This window comes from Acomys minous (genome assembly GCF_964271855.1).
Source record: "Acomys minous genome assembly, chromosome: 3".
Classification (NCBI taxonomy): domain Eukaryota; kingdom Metazoa; phylum Chordata; class Mammalia; order Rodentia; family Muridae; genus Acomys; species Acomys minous.
Genome location: NC_140485.1, coordinates 84,675,004 through 84,691,692, shown reverse-complemented (window position 1 = coordinate 84,691,692; position 16,689 = coordinate 84,675,004). Strand labels below are relative to the sequence as shown.

At 47.2% G+C, this 16,689-nt stretch overlaps 1 pseudogene across 1 annotated transcript; it reads left to right on the top strand.

Moving 5' to 3' along the window:
- The first annotated feature begins 8,463 nt into the window (after positions 1-8,463).
- LOC311593404 (elongation factor 1-gamma-like) lies at positions 8,464-10,312 on the top strand (annotated as a pseudogene). The gene is made up of 2 exons: positions 8,464-9,529; positions 10,048-10,312. The product of its transcript is annotated as an elongation factor 1-gamma-like (transcript).
- Positions 10,313-16,689: the final 6,377 nt, after the last annotated feature.

The window sequence follows — 16,689 nt, the reverse complement described above, 5'->3', positions numbered from 1 at the left end:
TCGGGAGGCAGAGACAGGCGGATCACTGCAAGTTCGAAGCCAGCCTGGTCTACAAAGTGAGTCCGGGACAGCCAAGGCTACACAGAGAGACCCTGTCTCGAAAAACAAAAATAAATAAATAAATAAATAAATAAATAAATGTGTGGTGTGTCTGGCTCTGGATGGGCTCTCCCTTCCTGTCCCTCTTCAGTCTGGGAGAACGCACAGCAGGTTCCCTTTCAGGCTGCCGAACTTAGCACAGGGTCCATGGGGCCCTGGCTGAATCACCTTTTGGAGTTCAGAGTCTGAAGAAGGGTTATCTGTTTGGGGCAGATTCCTCTGCAAATTGTTCCAGGAATCCACCAGCTTGGGCCACACCCCCTCCCATCTCTTTAGATAAGAAAATGGACAGTCTCTTCCTTTGGTCTGTTTTTATCCTGTGTCAGTCCCTTAAGAGTAGTAAAAATTAAATACTATGGTCTCCTTACTATGTAATGACTAAGTCTTTTCACTTTGATTTATTCTGGCTGTTACTAACCCTGGCTGCGACCTGGGACTGAACCTTGATGACAACCTAGCGACGGCAGCCCTCACTCTGAGCCCCCGGCCACACTCATCTGGACTCTTACCTCGTGAGGACGGGGTCAGTGGGTGGGGTGGTTACATACATTTTTATTTTAAAAGATGATTTATTATTTTAAAATTTATGTGCATGTTATTACACATGTTCAAGAGCCCACAAGGCCAGAGAGAGTTAGAGTTAGAGGCTGTTGTGAGCTAATATGGGTGCTGGGAACTGAACATTGGTCCCCTACAAGAACAGTAAGTAGCCGGGCATGGTGGCACACGCCTGTAATCCCAGCACTGGGGAGGCAGAGGCAGGTGGATCGCTGTGAGTTTGAGGCCAGCCTGGTCTACAAAGTGAGTCCAGGACAGACAGACAGACAGACAGACAGAGACCCTGTCTGGAAAAACAAAAAGAACAGTAAACATTCATAATTCCTGAGCCATCTCTCCAGCCCCTTCTCACACGTTTTTGTCATGTACTACCCTCAGATTCTTGCTCGCATCCTTCATTTTAAATGTAATCAAAAGTTGAGTTTGAGGAAGGGAGCCAGTAAGTTGTGTATTTCCTCAGAACAGAAACATTTCCTCCTAGAGGCAGCAGGAGGCCCCATACATAGGAAGCTCAAGAAAATAAGTAGACGCCAGAAACTCAGAAAGTTACAAAATTCGTGTTATGAAAACTGTCAGTAGCTTCAGGGAAGCCCCCCCGCCCCCCCTCCCCCGCCCCAGCTCGATGGGTCTGCGCATGCGCACACAGAACACAGGGAGGCTATTGTGTAACTCACACGGTTCAGTTCGCCCCATAGCTGGCTGCAGTCCTGGTTCTGAGAACCTCCTGTCTCAGTGTTGTGTAAACACTGCTCCCCCAACCGCCCCCTGAGGGTTGGATTTCTACCAACAAGCGGATGAGGAGTTAAAAGAGGAGGAGGGGGATTGAGTGAGAGGAGAGGCCCAGGTGACATCAGGAGAGAAGCTGGAGCAAGGACAGCTACCAAGTGCAAGTATCCCTGAGATGTGTGCTGGGAGGAAGCCAGGTTATCTTAGAGGGCTAAGAATAGTTACTACTTCTCAGGATTGTGCTGCAAAGCTTTACAAATAAATATAACATGAGTCTCAGTTATCTGTGTGATAGCCGGGTTAAGAGAGATACTGAGAAACAAACACAGTTTTGTAAAAAATGCCTTTAACAGGGGACTCCAGAGATGCTGTTTCTGAGTCAGTACCCATGTCGCGGCAGGCTTTTTGCTTATGCAGCTGCCTGCGAGTCACCCTTGTACCTGTAAGTGACCCCAGTAAACTCGCGGTTCACTAAGATGTTTCCACGGTCTGTTGTCAGTGCCCTGTCTGGGGTGAAGAGGAGTTTGTTCACATATTACCAGGAAAAGTGACGCCGTACCGTGTAACTTAAATGCATCACACTCATAGAGTAGTAAAGTATTAGCAGAATTAATCATGGTGAAACCGGTGTGGGATGATGGCAAAATGTTGCTGCGTGAGAAAACCCTCAGAGGTGGAAAAAGATACGAGTAGAAATAAAGGTGTTTAAAGTACAATGAAAATGAAATAAATAACCTTAGACAACTGGTTTTGCATAAACATGAACAATGGACAAATTTCTCTGAAATATTATAAAGGAGATATCAAAAATGGTGTGAGAAGCGAGGCATGATGGTGCACGCCTTTAATCCCAGCACTCGAGAGGCAGAGGCAGGTGGGTCACTGTAAGTTCAAGGCCAGCCTGGCCTACAAAGCAAGACCAGGACAGCCAAGGGTAACAGAGAGACTCTGTCTTGAAAAACAAAACAAACAAACAAACAAACAAAACAAACAGCAACAAAAAGAACCCCAAATAAAATAGGTTTGAAAAAGTTTAGCCGGGCGTGGTGGCGCACGCCTTTAATCCCAGCACTCGGGAGGCAGAGGCAGGCGGATCGCTGTGAGTTCGAGGCCAGTCTAGTCTACAAAGTGAGTCCAGGATTGCCAAGGCTACACAGAGAAACCCTGTCTCGAAAAAAACAAAAAAACAAAACAAAACAAAAAACCAAAAAAAAAAAAAAAAAAAAGAAAAGAAAAAGTTTAAAGCTTACATAGCAGTATTTGGGAGGATGGGCCAGAAGATCTCAAGTTTCAGGATAGCCTTGGCTATAGACTCAGGTCTTGTCTCTGTCTTTTTATCAAGACAGGATCTCTCTATGTAGCCCTGGGTGTCCAAGAACTTACCATGTAGACCAGGCTGGCCTCGAACTCACAGCGATCCACCTGCCTCTGCCTCCCGAGTGCTGGGATTAAAGGCGTGCGCCACCACGCCCGGCCCATAAGATTTTTATTAGGGAAAAAAAATCTACAAATGGTACATTTTCTGGGAAAAAATACACATTACTAACACTGAATCCACAAAAGTACAAAATATGAAAGGTCATTAAGCAAGGACTCCATAAAATATATTTTATATGGCTGTGGGTTGATGGTGAATTCACATGGAAATTCTTGAAAGTTAAATAAAACATTCTTCAAAAAAAAAAAAAAGCATAGAAATTGCTCCTGTACATAGAAAAAGAGGCAAAAACAAACACAAAACAAAAATCCTATGTAGGAGGATTTCTAACCCTAACATCATCCCAATTCTAGGATTCCCCCAAAAGTTAACATACCACACGTACAAGTTCATCTAGGGGGGAAAGCCTTAGGACCCAGTTTATTTCAAATGGCACACTGGCGCCACCTGCTGGCAGTTTCAGTTAACACGCATCCACTCTGACTCCATGACCATTCTAAAGCCACACTTTTTGCACGAGAGAAAATTTCTGTTCTTTTCTACCCAGTCCTCCAAGTCGCTCTCAACACCACCAGCCAAGTTTTATCTCTGATCCCTGTTCTTCATGCAGGCTTTGAAATGTCTTAGTTTCCATGTGTGGCCATCACTCACCTTCAACCCTTCACAGATTTTGTTCAAATTTTTTTAAAGATTTATTTATTTATTTATTATTTATACAGTGGTCTACATGTACATCTGCAGGCAAGAAGAGGGCATCAGGTTACATTATAGATGGTTGTGAGCCACCATATGGTTGCTGGGAATTGAACTCAGGACCTCTGGGAGAGCAGTCAGTGCTCTTAACTTCTGAGCCATCTTCTCTCCAGCTCAATGTTGTCCAATCTTACATTGACATTTCAGGATTTCTCTTTCACTCTATTCCAACAAAGACCCTCTATTATACCTCCTTTATTTTTATTTCCAATTTGAATTAGTTAATTCTATTTTTCATTCTTTGTGAATGTTTTTGTCTGCATGCATGTCTGTGGGCCACACGCACATGCATGCAATGCCCCGGAGGCCAGAAGAGGACAGCAGATCCCTTGGGACTGGAGTTAGAGCTATGTAGGTGCTAGGAACTGAACTGGTGTCCTGCAAGAGCAGCAAGTGCTGCCGACTACCCAGCACCTACTTAGCTACCCTAACTAGTTAAGCTTTATTAGATAAAATTATCTGAGCCTGATACAGCATGAGGTTTCAAAGTATGTGCACTGTGGATTGTCCACATGGAGGGAAGTGATGTAAGTTCTGTTTCCAATGGTTCTTGTTAGTGATGAGTTAAAATCCACTTTGCTTTTGTCATTGTTGTATTTTTTTGAGACAGGGTTTCTCTGTGTAGCCCTGGCTGTTCTGGAACTCTCTTTGTAGATTAGGTTGGCCTTGAACTCACAGAGATCTGCCTGCCTCTGCCTCCCGGATGCTGGGATTAAAGCCATGCACCACCACGCCCTGACTAAAATTCACTTTGGGTCACATGATGGCTGATATTGTCAGTGTGACAAGACCTTGGATTATCTGGTAGGCAATCCTCTGGCCATGTCTGTGAAAGAGTTTCTAGAAGAAGTTAGTTGTAGTGGTAAGACACATACTAAATGTGGGTTGGGGTCCCAGACTGAATAAATAGGAGAAAGTGGACTTCACACCAGCATTGACTTCTCTTTGCTTCTTGACTGTAGATGAAATATGACCTGCTGCCTCACATTCCTGCTGTCACACTTTCCTGCCAGGATGGCCTGCACCTTCAAATTGTGAGCCAAACAAGCCCATTCCTCCCTCCTTCCCTCCTTCCCTCCTTCCTTCCTTGAGTCTGAAGTAACTGATAGTGGATCCTTTCAAAAGTTATTATCTATAGTCACTGTGTTGTGCAGTGGATTTATTTTTATCACAGCGTAAACAAAGTTATGTATCCTTTCACCAGGAGCACCACAGCTGCTTTGTTTTCCTCTTCCTCAATACAATGCCAGCTTTAATTGTTTTTTACACACACACACACACACTCACAAATATATCTATCTATCTATCTATCTATCTATCTATCTATCTATCTATACATACATACATACACACATACATATATATTGGAATGCATGTGGAAGTCAGAGGACAACTTTCCAAAGTTGGTTCTCTTCTTCCTCCATGTGAGGCTTGGGGATTGCACTAGGGTCATTAGGCTCAGCGGCAGGCATTTGTACCGATAAGCCATCTCTCCTGTCCGACACTGTCAGCTTTGTACAATGACTAAAGTGTTAACTTAATCATGAGCAAAGGGGACTAAGATGATGGGTGAGGCATTCTGGGAAATATCTGAATGTTCCTGTAGGTCCAAAGAGTTAGTAACAATTACCAGCTAAGTCCAACTTTACAAAGGAGTACTGCGCGCATACACATGTGTGTGTGTGCTCATGAGCATGTACATATGCACATGTGCATGTATGTGTGCTTGCATGTGAATGGGCATGTGTCCTCATTCATTTTATCAGTGAACATGGCTTCGGATTAGAACATTCCTAAGCCTTCTGTCATATGTTTAGGAGTATTGGTGACTCCAGCCACTGCTGTAGTGGCCCACTTTTGCCCTGGGACTTCCTTGGCCTTCAGGGGATGCTGCTACAGTTACCTGAGTGACCTGAGTAATTCTTTACCGGAAATGTGCAGTATATGAGGAAATTGGTGAACATTAGAGCAGGGCATGCTTCTTCCCTGTGGCTTTCAGGCAGAACTTGACGGTTTCCCCACGTCAGCCCTTCTCAAGCTACTTGGAGCTTCTACACAAATCCTGAGCTACATTTTTTCTTTCTTTCCACCATCCTTATCTGCCACTTGATGGGAGCTTTCCCTCCAGTTTTGTTTTTTTAACCTCAGAGTCCATGTGTTCCAATTTACTACATTTTAAAGTGAATCCAATTATACATTCATAAAATATAACCTACTTATTAACTAAATAAGTCTTTTTTAAAAAAAGATTTATTTATATATTATTATGTATACAGTGCTCTGCTTGCATGTACTCCTGCAAGCCAGAAGAGGGCACCATATCACATTACAGATGGTTGTGAGCCACCATGTGGTTGTTGGGAATTGAACTCAGGACCTTTGGAAGAGCAGGCACCACTCTTAACCACTGAGCCATCTCTCCAGCCCAACTAAATAAGTCTTATACACCCAGCCAACCCCATCAACTATGTGTCTCGAACATACAGAACCAGATCTCTCACCTGCTTCTCCAGGGTCAGAATCCTTGAGGTCAGAACTGCCCATCTGCCTCTGGGGGGTCATCCTGTGCACACGGATTGTTTTGAGAGGGTCTTCTCTGTGCATCTCGTATTGTGGCAGCTCTCCTGGACTTAAGGGATGGTGGCGTCCTTTAAGGAATGTCTTATGCTATGGTTGGTTTGTCTAGGCGCCAATTACAAGCTTACACAGGACAGAAATAGCGCGGAAGGCAAAGGCAGACATCTACCACCTGGTGGCAGTGTTGGTCATTTTACACTTCCTTGAGGGGTGTAAACGTTGACAGCGTGTTTAGCTCCTGATCAGCAAACACACATCCTCTAGGGATTCTCAGCTGAGTCCTCAGGGTTGGCCCATGTTAAATCACTTGCTACGACTGCCCAGAAACCCAGCTGGTATTGCCTGGCTCTTTTTTGCCTGTGGTCTGTCTTCACGTCATACCTGCACTATAAATCTTTCTACTTGGGTCTTGGCTGAGAGGCTGGGCAGTCCAGAAGTCCTGCACCTGTCGTCAGATGTGATGATGGCAGTTCCAGCTATTTTTACCACCTGGGGACAGGGCACCGACCTGATAGCTCAGATGTGCCAAAACGTGACTCTCTGGTCACCTCCTTCTTCTTTGTAGTCTCCTGTCATAAAGGAGCCCAAGAACCTTAGTACTTGTTGCAAAAACAAATCTTCAAGAAGAGTCTAACCTGGTCAGGATCACTTGGGGGACAGGAGATGAGGTAGGATGTAGTGAGTACTGGGACATTTGACTCGGAAAAAATGGGAAGGCCTGAGCTGCTGGATAAGAACACCTCCAGGACAAAACTGTGAAGGGTTTGAGTGAGAATAGGCAAGGATTTGGGGAGGTATTCAAGTTCTCAGAAAGGACATGGCATTTTAAGATCGATGTGGGACTAATGAGTTCCCAGATGTATCTCCATGGAAGAATATGTGCTTGGCATATGTAATGCCCTGGGTTCCACCCCCAGCACTAACAGTGTTAGCATGTTTTGGTGCTGTTCAGCTTTAGCGAACATATGTCTGGAGCTAATTAGGGCAGCTCCACCATGGAGTGTCTCATGCAATGTCTCAGAACACAGGAGCAGAACTGCATGAAGATGGGGGATCCAGGGCTCCAGAAAGGCGTCACTCTGTCACTCTCCTTGGCCCTGTCATTTGCCTCCTGCCCTTTCCTGCTCTTGGTCTTTTTTTTAAAAAAATATATCTTATTTAATTTTAATTTATGTGCATTGGTGTGAGGGTGTCAGATCTTGGAGTTACAGACAGTTGTGAGCTACCATGTGGTTGCTGGGAATTGAACCTGGGTCCTTTGGAAGAGCAGGCAGTGCTCTTAAGCACTGGGCCATCTCTCCAGCCCCCTCCTGCTCTTGATGGTCAGCTCTCTTGTCTTGTGTGTCTCTGTGTGTTGTTGGGCCTAACCCTGCAGAGGGTAGACAGATTATATGATCCACAGTGTTGCCCCGTGAGACCCTGTGCCTGCTGCAGTTGGGTAGGGACCATCAGGATTCTACTGCCATAGGGTGCATTTATATAGAATGACCCCATACTTTGATGTCATCATTGAGTCTGTGAGAAACGAGAAGCCACTCAGAACGCTGGCTTCTGGCTCTCTCCTTCCCTCCCTCCCTCATTCCCTTCAACGCCCTGCCATGAACTCCTTGCTTCAGGTTTGCACTGCATCCCTAGGATCTGCACGTGTATTATAACCTTGCCTAGTGCTGGCTGGGCCTTTGCCTGGTAGATAGATGCCCCTCAGCTCTGGAAGGTGTATACAGAATAGCCCCATGATACCCTATGAGTGTCAATTGAAAAAAGTGTGGGGTGGGCTGGAGAGATGGCTCAGAGGTTAAGAGCACTGTCTGCTCTTCCAAAGATCCTGAGTTCAATTCCCAGCAACCATATGGTGGCTCATAGCCATCCACAATGAGATCTGGTGCCGTCTTCTGGCCTGCAGGCACACATGGGGCCAGAGTACTGTATACCTAATAAATAAATAAAATCTTTAAAAAAAAAAAAGAAAAAAGTGTGAGGTGAGGGAGTGGGGGATGAATAAGATGGAGGAGATAGAGGAAAGAGGAAGTAGGAGCTTTAGAGGTTCTTTGAAGGCCACAGACTAGACAGTGGAAGGATTTGGTGACGTCACCCTAGGCCTTAATAATGGAGGAGGGTCACAAAGAATCAATTACCAGCCAAAATGGTTTTTATTATTTACTTACTTTTTCATGGTGCTGGAATCCAGGGCTTCTTGCGTTTCCAGGCAAGTGTTTCACCACTGAGCGATATCCTTAGCCTGAGATTGTTTCCTTTTCTTTCCTTCTTAAAGATTTTCATTTATTGCCAGTCCCTTTCTCTGCAGAATCACCATGACGGCTGGGACCCTTTACATGTGTCCTGAAAACTGGAGATCTTTCAGGGCCCTCATGGCGCTCAGTACAGCAGGGCTCAGGGTCGGGTGCTCTCCACACCATCCCGCTTCCATTTTGGCCAAACCAACTGAAGCCCCGAATTTATCCGAAAATTTCCTGCCTACAAGGTTCCAGCATTTGAGGGTGATGACGAATTCTGTGTGCTTGAGAGCGAGGCCATTGCCTATTACGTAACAACGAGGAGCTGCGGGGGAAGTGCGCCAGAGGCAGCAGCTCAGGTGGTGCAGTGGGTGAGCTTTGCTGACAGTGGCATCGTTCCTCCAACCAGCACCTGGGTGTTCCTCACCTTGGGCATCACGCACCACAACAAACAGGCCCCCGAAAATGCAAAAGAGGAGGTGATGCGAATCCTGGGGCTGCTGGACGCACACTTAAGACAAGGACTTTTCTGGTGGATGAGCGAGCGGCACTGCCTGATATCACAGTTGTCTGCCTCCTGCTGTGGCTCTATAAACAGGCCTTAGAGCCTTCTTTTCGGCAGGCCTTCCCCAATACCAATCGGTGGTTCCTTACCAGCATTAACCAGCAGCAGATCCTGGCAGTCTTGGGGGAAGTAAAGCTGTGTGGGAGATGGCACAGTCTGATGTTAAGTTTGCAGCGAGCCAACCTAAAAAGGACACCCCAAGGAAAGAAAGGGGTTCACGAAAAGAGAAGCAGAAGCCCCAGGCTGAGCAGAAAGAGAAAAAGGAGGCAGCTGCCCCAGCTCCTGAGTAGGAGGAGATGGACGAGTGTGAGCAGGCACAGGCTGCTGAGCCCAAGGCCAAGGCCACTTTTGCTCACCTGCTCAAGAGTACCTTGATGTGTTGGATGAGTTTCCGCGTAAGTACTCCAATGAGGACACCTTCTCTGTGGCCCTGCCATATTTCGGGGACCCTTTTGATAAGGATGGGTGGTCCCTGTGGTATGCGGAGTACGGCTTCCCTGAAGAGCTCTCCCAGACCTTCATGGGTTGCAACCTCATCACTGGAATGTTCCAGCGATTGGACAAACTGAGGAAGAATGTGTGATACTCTAACCACGAGGGTCTACTGTGGGAGGCCAGTTCAATGCAAACGCAAGGGGGTCCACCTGCACCTGAGAGAGAGGCAACCCCAGGGAGAGGAACCAGAGCACTGGGTTCTTGTACTTTCATTTATTGTATATGAGTACTTTATCTCCAGGAAAGGGCATCAGATTACATTACAGATGGAAGCCACCACGTGGTTGCCGGGAATTGAACTCAGGACCTTTGGAAGAGCAGGCAGCGCTCTTAACAACGGAGCCAGCTCCCCAGCCCCTCTTATACTTTTCTTAAAGCCAGATTTGTAACAATCCTATTGGCTACTTAACATGACCTTTAATTCTATTGGGTAACTCTATAACTATGCCTCTGACCTTTAATCCTATTGGGTAGTTCTAAAACTGTGCCTCAGGCCGGAGGGGGCGAGTAGGGTAAGTTCCTGTTTGTGTGGGCTAGAGTTGTCAGTTCTGCAGGGTGGAATTCCTCTGGGCCTTTTTGGCCCTGCTTCAAAACGGAGTTAGGCTGGATCTCTCAGATGCCTTTGCTACCAACAACAGCAGCTCCGTTTCTGGCATTTGGGTCTTCCAAGGGCAAGAACTTGTCTTTCTGCTGAGTCCAGATTGGCAGGAGGACCATGGTATACACGCTGGAAACTGGATTCTGGTAGCGAGGAGACCCAGACTTTGGTTCCAGAGTACTTTGCCTGGGAGCGGGCCTTCCATCATGTGGGCGAAGCCCTCCATCAAGGCAAGATCTTCAAGTGAACATGTCTTGCAGTTGCCTAGCTGCCTGCACCCACCCTCCAAAGAAGATGGGGGTCACTAAAGGAAACTGAACACTGAGGAAAAAAAAAGATTTTTATTTATTATGTATACAGTGTTCTGTTTGCATGTACACTTAAACACCAGAAGAGGGCACCAGATCTCATTATAGATGGTTGTGAGCCACCATGTGGTTGCTGGGAATTGAACATGGGATCTTTGGAAGAGCAGCCAGTGCTCTTAACCTCTGAGCCGTCTCTCCAGCCCAAGATTGTTTCTTATATTACAGAAGGATCACAGGGGGCCATTCTTTTGGACTGGGCACAGTAGACAAGCTAAAAACCCAAAGAGCTCGAGTATGGCTCAGTCTGTAAAGTGTTTGCTTTGCAAGTACAAAGACACCGGTTCTAGAACCAACTTAAAAATGCCAAGGATAAGCCAGGTGTGGTGGTGCACACCTTTAATGCTAGCACTTGGAGAGGCAAAGGCAGGTGGATTGCTGTGAGTTTGAGGCTGGCTTGGTCTACAAAGCCAGTCCAGGACAGCCAAGGCTACACAGAGAAACCCTGTCTGAAGCAAACAAACAAGCAAACAAAGAAACTAACAAACAAACCGCCAAGGATGGTGGTGTGTGTGCCATGTGTACTTGTAGTATCTGGGCTGGGGAGACAAGAGGGCCTTGCCTGCCAGGCAGTCTAGCCTAATTCATAAGCTCTAGGCCACTGAAGGACTCTTATCTCAAAGGCAGTAGCTGATGCTCCTGAAGATGACAGGAGAAGTTATCCTCCAGGCCTCCACATTCAGACTTGTACATATATGCATCAGTCACCTGACTGTGCATACGTGCACACCCCAAACCCATTCACAAATAGCTTAAATGCAGTTGTTCATGCTAAAGTTCATGTCACAAAGACAGAACTAGGCTGCTGATGTCATCTTTAGAGGAAATAGAGCACACAACCATGTGTCCCACCCCAGGCTGTTCTTAGTGGGGCTGCTGATGAAGTTTCATCCCCATTCTCCCTTGCACAGAGCAGGGGGTTGAAGGGGCTTGGGGTGAGCCACTGTCATTTGCCCATTGCTTTCTATTCCTGTACCTACTTTACAAGAAAACCAATTTTGAAATGACAATGGATCTTTTGACCTTTGTCTCTGCTCTCTTCAGTTCTTCTCTGTCTACACAGCCTATTTTCTCTGCCTGGCCTGTTGGAACACTAGGTATATTTCATGGTATGAGACATCAAGAATTGGAAAGAAGCCAGGCGTAGTGGCACATGCCTTTACTTCCAGCACTCGAGAGGCAGAGGCAGGCATATCTTCATGAGTTCGAGGCCAGCCTGGTCTACAAAGAGAGTCCAGGACAGCAAAACTACACTGAAATCCTCTCTCAAAAAGAAGGAGGAGGAAGAGGAGGAGGAGAGTTGAAAATAAAGCCAGTTGAGATCTTTAAATTGCTGTAATTTTGTTCTTTGATACTTGAGTGGATTTTTTTTTAACTTCTTTTTGCATTGTGGAATGGGAGCCATGAGATCAAGGGAGTGATAGAGGTATGCACGCCAGGAAATTGCCCAGTGAGCCCTGGGGGCCTAGAGTTACCCTGTCCCCTGCCTAGTTCCTCCTGGCCTTGGGCTCTTGTTGCTCCCAGGCTGTGTGAGAACAAGTGCATCAGGCTTCAGGGCTTGAAGGCCCTGGAATGGCCCCCCCAACCCCCTATCCTCCCATCCCCCATCCCCCATCCCCCACCTACCACCCACCTCCACCCCCACCCCCCCACGCCCTGCTGGAAACTCCAGAGCTGAGATGGAAGACTTCCCTCCCAGGCTCTCTTCCTACACCTGAGCCCTGAGGCTCCCAGCGCTGGAGCCCACTGACTTCAAAGCCAGGCTCCAGAAGGAAGAGGGAAAGCATAGCCAGCAGGGCCCAGATGACCTGCGTTCTCAGACCTGAGCGCTCCCGGAAAGCAGCACAAGCAGGGCTGGGTAAGGCTTGCAAAGGCTGGAGAGGCACAGCCTTGGCCTCCTGTTGTGACACTGGAGGAAGGGCTCCTTGTGGCCTCTTAGCTGGGCAGTAGAAAGTGCAGTTCTGCCCCATCTGGCTGGTTCTGCTTCATGTACGTATCCAATCCAAAGAGGAAACAGGAACTGTGTGGCGTTTCTTCATTTGAAAATAGAGTCAGAGGACGGATTACAGCTCAGTGTTAAAGTGATGGTAAGCGCACAGAAGACCTTGGGTCTAATCCATATAGAACAATTAAAGGAGAGGGAGGGGGCAGAGAGAAGTAATTTGTTTTTTTCATTTTACATTTTTTTTTCCAAGACAGGGTCCTGGACTCCCTTTGTAGACTAGGCTGGCCTTGAACTCACAGAAATCCACCTGCCTCTGCCTGCCTGGGTGCTAAGATTGCAGGTGTGTGCCCAATCATTTTACACAGTTTTATCATTGTAAAAATACAATTTTTTGTATTTTTGTAAAAAAAAAATCTTAGAAACCAAAGATGATGATAGAAGGTGCACTACCCGTGCATCCCATGACAGTCATTGAGAAGCCACCTGTATGGTCTTGATTAAATTGTTCAGCAAACATCTACTGAGCATGTGCTCTGACCAGGAAGGTTCTACGTGCTCGGGACACAATCCCAAACACAGAAATTTGCATCTTCCCCCCCCCACACACACAAGACCTCCCTGCTTCCAAGAAGAGAGAATAAAACATACCAAAAGCTTATGTCTACGTGCTATGGAGAGCAGAAAGGTCAGAGGTTAAATGTGGGTATGAGATGTTGAGGTGATGAGTCCACGTAGATGGCAGAAGAGACTGGACAAAGTGAGTTTGAAGAGGTCTGAAGCAAGTGGAGAGAGGTATTCCACATGGATTTCTAGGCAGGAGAAACCATATGTGGAAAGGTCCTGAGGCAGGAGAGTGCCCGATGCTTAGAGACCAGGAGGCCTGTGTGGCTTCTGAGGGTAGAGAAACACATCCTGGGGGGCATGGTCAGATCAGGTACACACTCTCGCCTTCCTCTCAGAGAACCTCCCTTTCCTCTCTCTCATCACTTTTCCTTTTGGAGACAAGGTCTTGCTGTTATTCAGCCAGCAAGGGATACTCCTGCCTCAGACTCCCATGTACCTGAGACTAAAGCATAAACCTTTGTACCTGGCCAATGTGTCACTTTTTTTTTTTCGAGACAGGGTTTCTCTGTGTAGCCTTGGCTGTCCTGGACCCACTTTGTAGACCAGGCTCACAGCCTCAAACTCACAGTGATCCGCCTGCCTCTGCCTCCTGAGTGCTGGGACTAAAGGCGTGCGCCACCACGCCCGGCCATTTTTTCATACTTGACTGTGTATATGTGGCTGCTGGGGGCATCATAACATGCAGGTTGTGAGTCACAGAGCCAGGGATGGGGCCTAGCGTTCTGCCTGTTTCAGGCTTCCCGGAAGATGCCTGTGACGTAAACTCCATAGTCCGCTCTTCCAATATGAAGGATAAGCCTTGTGGGCTGGGTGATGGAGTGGAGGAGATGCTCTGGCATGTTCTGAATGCAGACAGACCCCATCTAACCTTTGGTTTCTTTTTGTATCCTTCTTTTGTTTTCTTTCTTTTTAACCCCCATCCTGGGAGTGGAACTCAGGGCTTTGCACATGCTAGACAGTAGTAGCTCTACCACTGAGGCACAACTTTAGATAGCTCCAGCCCTTAGCCTTTGTTTTAAAGAAACTGCATTGGCTGATTAGGCCATAGAAGGAAGGGATGGATGCAGTTAGAAGTCCACTGAATGATAGTTAAAAACAAACAAACAAACAAACAAACAGCAACAAACAAAAGGGCTGGAGAGATGGCTCAGAGGTTAAGAGCACTGTCTGCTCTTCCAAAGGTGCTGAGTTCAATTCCCAGCAACTACATGGTGGCTCACAACCATCTATAATGAGATTTGCTGCCCTCCTCTGGTGTGCAAGTGTACATGCAGGCAGAACACTGTGTACATAATAAATAAATCTTTAAAACAACAACAGAAAACCCCACCAAAAACCAAAAGCTGGATATGACTCAGATAGAGGATGAGGGGTGGGAAGTGGGGAGGGGAAGGATTACTGTTCTGAAGGTGATCCCCAGGGGACTTGCTGATAGGTTGCTGGTGCCATGTGTGAGAGGGGTCTAGCATGGCAAGGGTATGTGACACTCGAACAATAAGAAAATATATTTTCCTTCTTTGCTTTGGAAGAGCAGTGTTTGAGAAAGAGTCTTCAGGATGTGGTGTATTCAAGAGGCTGATTAGACATTTGGCTAGGGCCTGGGGATGCACTCGGTTGGCAGAGTGTTTGTCTAGCATGCTTGAGAAAACGCAAGCAGTGCAAGGGATAAGTTGTAGGAAGCGGCAAAAGGGGGCTTCACAGTTTAGTTCTTGTGACAGCCAGCTATGGCTGAGTAATACAGCTGAGACTATTCTAGACTTCTCCCAGCCTTGCAAATCACTAGGAAGATCTTTTGTGCTGAGGGTGATGAGGCCCCCATACTTGGTATAGAGCATCCAAGATGGATGCTTCTCTGTCTAGAGCACCTGGCTATGGGCTGGTGCAGCTCCATTCTCTCCATGGGCTCTTTGCCTCCAGAAGGCAGGACCAGCTCCCTCACAGCACAGCACGGCAGCTGGGAAGCAAGCAAGCACAACAACAGCAGCAGCAGCAGCAACAACAACAACAGCAACAAAGCACTCAGGACTGCCCAAGACAGTCAAACATCACTTCTGCCAGGTCCTCGGAGAAAAGCTAGGAGGTTAACAACCCAGACTTAGGGAGAGGAAGTCTGGATCTTCTTCTCTTTAGAGGGTTACGTGTGCTGGGGGTAGAATCTAGGGACTTGTGCATGCTCTCATTGAGCCACACCCCCAGCTCAGCCACACCCCCAGCTCAGCCACACCCCCAGTTCGGCCACACCCCCAGCTCAGCCACACCCCCAGCTCCGCCTTCTTTTCTTGATGGAGCAGGACAATTCCAAGTACACACTGGAGGAGGAAATGTTGCTGAGTATGTTTCAGACTACCTGGCTGAGTCTGATCTTGCTCTTATTTATAACTTTATAAGTTCAATTACCACGGGGATTGATGGTATAGTTGGGGATGCTGGGTGCTGGCATTCCCTTTCCATTATTCATACACGTGCTTTTGTATAAGACTGCTTCCTTATTTATTCCAGAACTACGTAATGTTTTGTTTTTACTTTATTTTGTTTCTGGCCCTAGCCAAGTTTTGTTTTTGTTCTGTTTCTTAAGGTGGAGTCTTGCAATGCTGTCCAGACTTCTCTCAAACTCACGGCCTCCAGTGTGTGATCTTCTTGTCTCAGTCTCCTGAATAGCGGGGCCCCCAGAGGTGCACCACTGTGCCCCACTTACCTAACTTAAAACTACAAGTGCTTGTCTGAGGGCAGGGCATGTGTGTACGCTCTCAGCACCGCCTTCTAGTCCTCCCTTCTCAGCAACTCACGCACAGTGTCCCCTCCAAGGGAACGACCTATCTTCCGCTCTCAGAGCCAACAGGAAGGAATCTTTGCCAGCCCAAAGAACTCCACAAACCAGTTTCCCAAAATCCCCACCCCGGGTGTTTATTTTTTATTATGTATTAACTTCTTAAGTTAGAGACACATTTCTTTCTTTCTATTGTTGATTATTCAATAACAAAAACTTCATCTTCTTGACAGAGCTGATGATATATAGTGTCAACCAGGCCGGAGGGCATGCTGTGGACATGGATTTATTATTTACCATAGCTTCTCGCCACCTCACCAAATCAGCGAAGGTTTCCAGGGTAAGAAGCGATACCTGCCAGGACAGAGGCCAGCAGCTGGGTAATAAAAATACTGTCACCGGACTCAGGCCCTCATAGTACCTCCTTCCCAGTTTGAAGGCCTCCCAGGTTTTTGTTCATCAACCCTTTTGCCCTTCAGGGTTAGTTGTGTGTGGGAGTGGCGGCGTTGTACAGGCCAGCACAGTTGGGAGAGGGCTTTACTCTCAGAAGGTCACATAAGGAGGAGATATTTGACTTCAGTCTCTGGAATGCTGAAACGACTGACGGTTCACCCACACCATCTGTGCGTTTAGCTCTTGTGGCTCCTTAGTCTCATTCTCAATCTGGCTGGGCCACCCACGTTCTTGCTGCTGCTGTCGCGGAGCGGGGAAAGTTGTCTGGTTTGTAAAAAAGCGATCGCAGAAACTTAGGAGCCTGAAGCGGAGAGCGAGGACTAGCCTGGCACTGGGCCCACAGAAAAACCTATCCACTCCCCCGCACCCCTCACGAGCCCCCTCCAAGCAGGGAGAATAGATGGGATCCCAGCAAGCTCAAGGAAGCGGCTTCGACCAGAGAGAAGTGGGTGGTGGCCGCGGGGGCGGAGCCTGGGCGGGGCGATGGAGACT